Source organism: Amblyomma americanum, chromosome 2, assembly GCF_052857255.1.
Source record: "Amblyomma americanum isolate KBUSLIRL-KWMA chromosome 2, ASM5285725v1, whole genome shotgun sequence".
In the NCBI taxonomy this organism is placed as follows: Eukaryota; Metazoa; Arthropoda; class Arachnida; order Ixodida; family Ixodidae; genus Amblyomma; species Amblyomma americanum.
Window position 1 is genome coordinate 162,293,049 of NC_135498.1, and position 10,027 is coordinate 162,303,075.

Consider the following 10,027-nt stretch of genomic DNA (forward strand, 5'->3'; position numbering starts at 1 on the left):
CGAAAGAGAGATTTCGGCAGATCAATGAAGTTTCTTGTATGGGAACGATGTTATTCGTTATGTGCGCGGCCTCAAATAAACATGACATCGATCTTGCGATATGGTTATCAACTTTCAACTTTACGCCTTAGAACCGGGAGCGCAATGCGGCGAATCTGATTTTTTGCTCGTGCAGTCGGTCTGCTTCACCGAATTGATGTTACGATTGCCAAAGAGATTAATCAGAAATTTAGAAAGAGGTTATGTTTCCTGAGGCACGCTAAAAATTGATCTTCTGATATGTGTTTGAGGGGAACGACGACCCGAGGCACTCACTACGCATGTGCAATTATTGGTGTGAGAAGACGGCGGGCCTTATGAAGTGGCGAAGCCGGTCTGTTGCCGTTAGTTTATTTGAACACATTTCAATAGACTTCGTTCGTCGCCCGAGGAACAATAAAGCCAGCACTGCCGAGGAGAAATTCAATCAGTTGCGGCTGGAATGGAGAAGCATAGACTAGACTTTAACTGACAGATTCCTGGACTTCGTGCCTCGACCGTGTCAAGCAGCGATTGACGCAAAAGGCTCGCATAGGAACTTCTGATAGGATTATATTATTTTGAAATACCATTCTTGAAATCATGTCCATATATTGCTTTTGCCGTCACTCACTGCAGAAAACAAGTCATTAATAAATTTTCGGTAAGAGAAGCATTTTTCTCATACTTATCATGAACGTTGGTATCTATTTTGCAAAAAAATTAATTATCTGTTTTCAATAGGCTCATAAATTAGTTTTAGTACTGCAAAAACAGATTGCAAAACCTAAATTGTGATGTTTATGTTTCCTACTTTACATACAGTTTGTTTCTTATAATTCCAATTAAAGGGCGTCTTTTTGTTGCCTCCTGAAACCTGATTCTGTACAAAGCGCTGCGTAGTTAAAATGCGAAGGCTTGTTTTTTGTTTTGCGAAAACGCGTTACGTAAACTCCCTGTCCTTGAGCCTAGGTCGATGATAATTTATGGGATGTGCTGTGGTTCCTAATAAATTTCCAATTAGAGTAGCTTTCTTGCGTTTCACTCCAGATTTGGAGGTTCCAAGACAGCTTACCGTAAATTCCACCAATTGCGGCGCTGACTTAAAGGATGTTTGGTCAGAACGCAGCGCCGAAAAGACCAATCCCACAGAGAGAGGCCGAGAGAACCGCCACGTAGTAGACTGGAATTTTTGTTTGAAGCGCAGTTACCAGGAATCCTGTGTACACATTCCCAATGTCCCGAAAAATATATCTGAGTGTTAGAAGATTTCAATTGCTTATTTCAACTCTCTGGCTGCGGCAAGCGGTGTGTTGTGTGTATCATATTTCAAGCAACCGATACATTCATTGACTTTTTCCTCCGGTTTCTTATGTCACGGTCTGACAACTTCGGGAAATGTACGACACCGTTCACCTAGAATTCACATTTCAATTTATGTTATTTTCAGGTGAACGAATTGTACGAGATTCTACGAGTTTTTTTAAGATAGAATGGTTGCCGAGTAATGTTCACAAAGTAGTGACGGTACACAAAGATTGCTTACACTACGCGTGGTACGCGTAGTAAAAAAGAGGAAGGTGAAATTAGTCGCCGAGATAAATTAAGCTGTAGTGGAAGTCATGCGCTGAAGGTACAACCTCAACGTGCGCTTGTGTGCTTTAAGTTTGCGCTTGAATTGTGGAACAAGAAATATAAGAATATTTTGGTCCCTACTCTCCGCGCTGCTATAACCGCCAGACATCACCATGGCTTGAAACGCAGGGCGCAAAGCAGCCCTTCTATTGACGAGCATACTGACATCACAAACCCTTTCGAATGAGAGGGTAATTCTGAGTGCCAACGTGAATGTTACAAGACCAGAAACAATGAATGTATTCGTTTCTACTTCGGCGAGATTTGTTAATACTGTTTAGTAGGTTATCGTGATAATAACATTGAAAATTGAATCGCATATCTCAAGACCTCTTTTACTGGTACCATATTTGATGCTTTTAACCTGTAAATAACTGCCAATTTGCCGAGAGTTTTAAAAAGCTGCAGTTTGCGGTTTTTAATACTGGAGCGAATTAACATGATTTCTCGAAGAAGACGATTTAGGGGAGCGGTTTTCACTGAATTCTTTAACATTTTTGATTGAGAAAGAAGCGAAACACGGCAACATCACAATCAGCCAAATCCTCTTTCAGTCCCAAACACTTCCAGTGCAGTCGTCTCCGGATTACGTCAGGTACCAAGTGCATCTTGAAGGTTTAGAAATCGAAATGCAATACGTTATATTTGCAGCTAGGCACACTTTCTTCCCAGGAGTAGAATTACGAGGACGATTGGTGCATGAAGGTTATTCAAGGCAGCCAACTGGAAGAAAGGCAAGTCAAGTTGGAACGAAGTTATGGTGAACCCTCAGAGCAAATTCTCTATAGTATGAAAATGAAGACACCAGCAGCGCTGCCAGTAAAGCTTGTTTTCGTTTTATAATAAGAAAACGTAGAATATTAAATGCCGCACAAAATATAGGCCACTTAGCTGGGCATAATTTTCGCGAAATCAATAGATAGCTTCCAAATATTACAGCGAAATGCTAGAAATGCACAATTTTTTTGCTATATAGTGGGCAGTCACTGCTATGCAAACAGGCACCAGGATAGAAAGGTCTTCGTTGCGCAAAATATAGATGACTGCGCTGTGCTCGTGTTTTTTTTAAAAGATGAAAACAAAGGTAACTCAAGTTGACGGGAGACCTTTTTTCGTGTGCTTAAAGTATTTCCCCCTGATTCAAAACGCGCAGCGCAAGCAGGCTTATACCGTTGTTACACGAGCAGGCTTACCCGCAGTTATACCTAACTGCTGTTACCAGACTTAGCCACCGTTACCGTGAACTGAACTGCGGTGCTGCTACAGGCTCTCAAATACAGCAGCAAAGACGGTCCCGAGGTGTTGACGTATTCGCACTTCTTCCTGAAGTTTACTAACCTGTAAACACAAAGAAATAAGAGCCTTCGGCTGGAGATGTGACATAAATGTATCAATAAATATTTTTCTTATGTCTTAAATATATCAGTGTAATTTTTCAGACTTTAGCGAGAAAAATAAAAGCAGTCTTTAAACAGTGGTAGTTTTTGGCTTCCTAGTCATTTTTTAGCCGAAAATAGCCCGAGATTCTAGTTCACTATAGCCGAAAAGCCGGAGTTAGTTGATTATGTAGGCCGAACGGGTAGTTCGAGGACACATACTGCACTTGTGATATTACCCTTGTGGTTCTGCGTCAACGGCAGAGTGAGCGAAGTGCGCCTCGGCGAAAATTACAGAGCGCGCTGGTGATTACCAACGTCGTGAGACCGCAGAACCGCACCCCTCAGCGGGCAGCTGCTTGAAATGCGATGGCACAGCGTGGTTGTGCGGAAACAGGGCATGATGAGGACGATTTCATGGCTTTGTTCACCATGCAGCAAGCGGCGCTTCATCAGTGTCGCATCCAGCAGTTGCGCATACTGAAAGAAATGTACGCAGCAGAAGATGAGCGTGAACACGCTGAAAGAATGTGTCGCCGCATCGTGGCGACAGCGGCGCGGCTCTGTTCCTCCGAACGTCGGTCATGGGATTATGCTCGAGGGCACTCTTGGTACGAGACTACGGTGCCACACATGCCAGACAGTGAGTTTAGGGCGCATTTAAGAGTGGTCCGCAGTACTTTCCGGTACCTCCTGAGTTTGTGTGAGTGCATGAAGCGGCAAGATACGACCGTGTGACGAGCAATCCCCCTGGACAAGCGTGTGGCTATAAGCCTGTATTGTATCGCGTCCTCTGCGGAAGAATGAACAATCGCCAACGCTTTTGGCATTGGTCGGTCGGCTGTCAACACTATATTTCGCGAGTTTTGCGCCGTTGTTGTACGTCAGCTGGGCGCAAAGTTAGTGAGCTTTCCCAATAACACACCGGTTATAATAAAGCCACTTCCATTTCTAAACAAAGTTCCCAAGAGGGTTTGCTGCTACTCCTTTTCTGAAAGTGACGCTCAGGGTAATTCTATCCAATTTTGTTCTTTGTAAAAGTTGATTCTCTTGTTCTTTCTGGTGATATTGGTGTTAGTCCAAGAGCAAAATAAAATTGTTAAGAAAGCTGTTGTATTTATAAACTTTCCCGAAAGTGTATTCAGTCTAGGGACGCTAAGAGCGGAATGGACTCCGTGACTAGTATTCGGAAGCTTATGACAATGAAGCCCACACTCCGGGATCCACACAGATGAATTTTGTGGCGCATCTTTGGCTTCCTCCAAAAACGGCCGGTGATGGCGAGAGCTGTATTTTATTTTTTACCTTTTCTAGCTTATAAGAGCTTCGTTATCGCTTGAGGTGTTGACCGCGCCAATAAAATGCAGTAGCTTGTCGATACAGGACAACTATATCTTGTCCTTGGTGCCATTATTGGACAAACCAGCGGAAAGATGCAGACACAGAGAGGGACACAGGATTACGACGGACTTGCAACTGACCTCTTTGTCTGCGTTCTTCCGCATGTTTTTTTTTTTAGAACTATGAACGAACTGGCCCAGCTCTCTACTCTGCTAGTGATCTTAACACTTAGGCCACGTTAAGAGTGGAATACGAGAGCACTAAATTTCCCTTCTATGCTATAATAACATCATACTCTGATTTTAGTGTTGATTCTATCTCCCAGCTTCTCTGTACAACAGGCACAATATAACGATATAACAATATAACACAATATAAGAATATAACACAACTGGCATAATATAGTGAATGTACTTTGACAGACAGAATGAATTCATGTCTTCAACATAGAAAACGGGTTGTTTCTGTTCTCATCTATAGAAATTAGGCCTTAAAGTGGACTCCACCTTAAATCTCCAGCGAATCACACTGCCGGTAAACAGGAAAACAAATCGCTTGGGGTAATTTTTGATGAACATCTCTTATTCATGCGTCACGTAAACACAATAAGCTTCCAGAACCACCTTTATTCCAATATTCCACTAAAGGAAACATGGGGAATACGAAAGAACCTGCTTGTAATGCCTCAAAAGCTCTGTGGTACGGTGTCGTTTGATATATTAGTGCACAGTGGAGCGAGACAGCCATATTTAGAAGAATTCACTCAGTACATACCTTGAATCTTCGCCTTGTAACTGGTGCATGCATAACATCTGCAATTAATAAATTATATACATAAAGCAATGAGCCAGGTCCTCGAAGACGTAAGACCCGTGCTCACTTAACCATTCGTCCTTAAAATACGCCACATCTTACAACCCCTTTTTTACCCCTTTGTTACGAAGTCCTGATCTAGAATAGAGTTTGAAAAGAAAGCCCTAGCGATCAGACTATTCCTACTGCGCGTTGATAATGTTTAGTGTATGGGGTATAATGTACCAAAGCGACTAAGGCTATGAGGAATTTCCGGGAATTCTTAAGGGCTCCGGGAATTTCGACCACCTGGGGTTCTTTAACGTGCAGTGACATCACACAGCGCACGGGCCTCTAGAATGTCGCCTGCATGGAAATTCGACCGCCGCGACCGGGGTCGAACCCACGTCTTTCGGGCCAGGAGCCGAGTGCCATAACCACTCAGCTACCGCGGCGGCTCTCTGAGTGTTGATAAGTGCCAGGAATTAGTGGTACTCGACGAATTACTGGATATGTCATAAAGACTAGATCCGCTTACATCTCGAAGCAATTTCCCGCTGTACGCGAATTTGCTTATCCAGGTTCACTAAGAGCAACTCCACAATATATTTTGATTATGGTAAGTTCTTGGGCTAGCTGTCATTTCTACAGCATTGGATAAAAACCGCTTGCAGACCGGGACAGCGCAGTTGTGTGGGGCGTTTCTTCATTCGCTGTGGGCATCTGCAAGCGCTGATCATCTAATAATAGCAGGATACATCTCGTCAAAGTAGTACGCAAAAAGCAAAAATGAGAGTCGCTTTCTGCACTTTAACTTCCGAAGTGCAGTACTAAAAGACAAACTAAATAAATCATCCAGTCTACATTAGTGCGAATGAAGTTTTACTAGTGTTGCGCCGTTTTTGTTGCTGTTAGAAAAATTAACAAAATGCGGGAAACAGTATTATCATCACCACCATCTAAGCGACGACATATGACGCCACTTCACAAATGAAATGGAACCTTTATAAGGAACCATACACAAGGCAATGTGAGTAGCCACAGAACACATGCACTGAGGGTTCTAGTCCTGTCGGCATTAGCAGGTTAGTTATAATGCGAGAGAGATGAAGCCTGTCTCCCACGTGGTCCTAATCATAGTACAAAGCTAACATGCCACAAGAATGTCGCTATTACTCGGTAAACTGGTAGATGATAGAAAGAATACATGGATAGAAAAGTAAACAGCACTTCGCACGTGATTTAGCGGTTCCTCGAAGAGTAGAAGTTATGTACGCAAAAACGAACTTCTTCGAAGGGATTTCATGTCACCAAGTCATCAGCACGTATCTTGCACCAACGGGTACTTATAACATAAACTCATGCGTTAAGTATCCTAAGATACGATAACAATCAACTGCATATTTCCATGTGTAAAACGTGAGAACCAAGAAACAATACATTTTTGGCGCTCGGCTAATCACCCAAAAGACGCGGGTTCGATTCCGGCCATGGCGTTCGAAATTCGATGGAGGCAAAATTTTAGACGCTTGTGTACTGCGCGATGTCAGTGCAGTTAAAGAACCTCAGGTGGTCGAAATCTACGGAGCTTTTCACTACGCCGTCCCTCACAGCCCGTCCCTCATTGTGAACGAAACCGTGTGAATACCATGATCCGTATCGGACGTTTTAACAGCAAGGAAATATGATCATTGGTAAATAATCTGAAAGGAGTGAGCGCTGTTGTTTTGCTGTTTGTATTGATACTTATTTTGCCTCGCATTTTCATAAAGATGGACAGAGGATAGCGAATGACATTAACAAGCGATCTTCTCTGGTCTCTGATACACTTTGGACCCCGCCTGCCGACTGTCCTATGCCTCCCAGTGTGATGGAATCTGCTTTCCTTCCTGATTTTACCGAAAGTGATTTAAGTTGTATTTTTTTCACTCTTAAACGTAGCAAATCTCTTGGCCTTGTTGGCCTCACGGCTACTGAATTGTGCAGATATTTTGAATTGATTAAAGATGTACTGCTAGTTATAATTAGCGGTATCATTTCGAGGTGTATAATATCGACTTCAATGAAAACTGCTAAAGTTATGCCTTTGTACAAGAGGGGCTCCAGAAACGTTTTTAGTAACTACCGACCTATCTCTATTCTTCTATGCATCGGTCAAGTTTTCGAAAAGCATCTACTACTTACCATGACGAATTTTTAATACTAACAGCGATCTATCACCTTGTCAGTACGGCTTCATACCAGGAAAAGGAACAATAGTACTTCTTGAAGATTTCTCTGACGTGTTAAATTCAGCTTTCTATAAGAATCAAGTCATATGCTCTCTTTTTCTTGACGTAAGCAAGGCTTTTGATAGCATCTGCCACGTTCTTTCGCTTGTTAAACTTTCTGCACTATAGTTTCTAGCTTCATTTTTGCAATTGCTTTCTAACTTTTTACATGACAGGCGCCGAAATGAATCGATTTCAAAATTCGATAAAGATTTTACGGCAGTTACATCCGGAGTCCCTCAAGGTTCCATATTGAGTCCTTTGCTATTCAATCTATACGTTAATGATCTTGCTAGCAATGTGCCATTTTTGTTGTTCCAATATGCTGACGACACTGTTATTGTTTCACGCGCAAAGAATTACACTGAGGCAGTAACAGCATTACAGATGGCAGCTATTAAAGCCATGAACTAGTTTGTCTAACCTTATCAATGTTAATACTTCTAAAAAGCAACTTATATATTTTCGCAACCCATTAAAACAATTCAAATTGAGTCATCCTCTTTATTGGCATAATTTATCCTGTCTTTATTGCAACTGTTTGCCAGTAAAATATGCGCAGTCGGAAAAATATCTTCGCCTGATCTCCGACAGTGATCTGTCTTTGAGCTCACACCTTTCTTTTGTTTGCCAAAAACTTTGTGCTTTATCGTGTGTGGTGTATAATATTAGATAATTAATGCCTTTTTATTTTATTCATTTATTTATTTATTATACCCCCAGGGCCACTACGATATTATAGAGGGGCGTGGTTACAAAAAGTGAAATAAATATAAGAAACTGGAGTTAATGAAACATACAAGGTACAAACATGACTTCTACATATACATCGTTACCTAAGGCGTTGAGGAGAAAAAAGACAACAAAATATAAAATGTATCCTAGTTATGCAATGCGTTAAATGTCTGTAAATGTGTTACACATGCTCTAGCCTATTGTGTTCTTAGATATGGCTTCACGGTTTATATTCACTGCACGGTTATCTGGCAGCACAGGGTGAATTCACTTCTGCGTTCTCTTCTAAAGAATATTGCCTACGACTTTTTATTGATAATGACACTGATATTTTTAGAAGACCAAAGCTCCCAAGATTTACCGCCTTGTTAACAGAAACTATTGTGCTAAAACATTTCTGGTATAGTCAGTTCACCATTCCATATCTTCCTGCTCGTGATTTAAGACCAAAATACCGTTACTGCATTCCTCGCTCCTAAACCCGGTACGGAAAGCGCACACGTCAGTACTATGTACCTGCCTGTTTCAATAGTGTGCCACCTAGTGTATTCCGCATGGATACTAAATACAACCTGAAAAAAATTCTGCTGTATGTCTCTGCGTTCCTTCCTTCCCTTTAATTACTTCATATAATGTTACTGTCTAATTTTGGAAATTACTGTCATCCCTCTTGCTGGGTTAATAATTTGTGCCTCAATAATTGTTTGTGTCGTTAACGTTATTTTTAGTTGTCAAGTTTGTTGCAACGTCTCTACACTTTTGCCAATGTCTGCTGTCAGGCAGGGGCTGCCACACAAACCCTTTGAGGCTTTGACAGGCCTGATTCAGGCTGTATAAAAATGGACACGAATAAAAGTTCTATCTATCTATCTATCTATCTATCTATCTATCTATCTATCTATCTATCTATCTATCTATCTATCTATCTATCTATCTATCTATCTATCTATCTATCTATCTATCTATCTATCTATCTATCTATCTATCTATCTATCTATCTATCTATCTATCTATCTATCTATCTATCTATCTATCTATCTATCTATCTATCTATCTATCTATCTATCTATCTATCTATCTATCTATCTATCTATCTATCTATCTATCTATCTATCTATCTATCTATCTACCTACCTATCTATCTACCTATCTATCTACCTATCTATCTACCTATCTATCTATCAATCTATCAATCTATCTATCAATCTATCAATCTATTAATCAATCAATCAATCAATCTATCAATCTATCAATCAATCTATCAATCAATTTATCAATCAATCAATCAATCAATCTATCAATCAATCAATCTATCAATCTATCAATCAATCTATCAATCAATCTATCAATCAATCAATCAATCAATCAATCTATCAATCAATCTATCAATCAATCTATCAATCAATCTATCAATCAATCTATCAATCAATCTATCTATCAATCAATCTATCAATCTATCTATCTATCAATCTATCTATCTATCTATCTATCTATCTATTACAAGCCTGAGTTGCCTTGGGACATTAAACCCTCATAAATCATACAGCATACCATACATTTTTGGAGACATTACGACATACGTCCCATTCGACCCGAACATACTACAAGAAGAAAATACGACTTTTTAATTGTGTCTCTTTTTACTTTGCTAAACAAAGCAAACCATTTAAACAAAGCAAGGTCTCGGAATCGTTGATGAACGACCATTTTTGGCGACAACAAAATTCTAAGCACTATCATGATTCTGCCTAATGCGAAATTTGACCGCACCCCTCTCGGTGCCTCAGGTTCTGGCCGCTCATTGCTTCACTTTGCTCGGTCGTTGGCCCGCCTGGCGACGATATTAGTTCGCTACTAGTA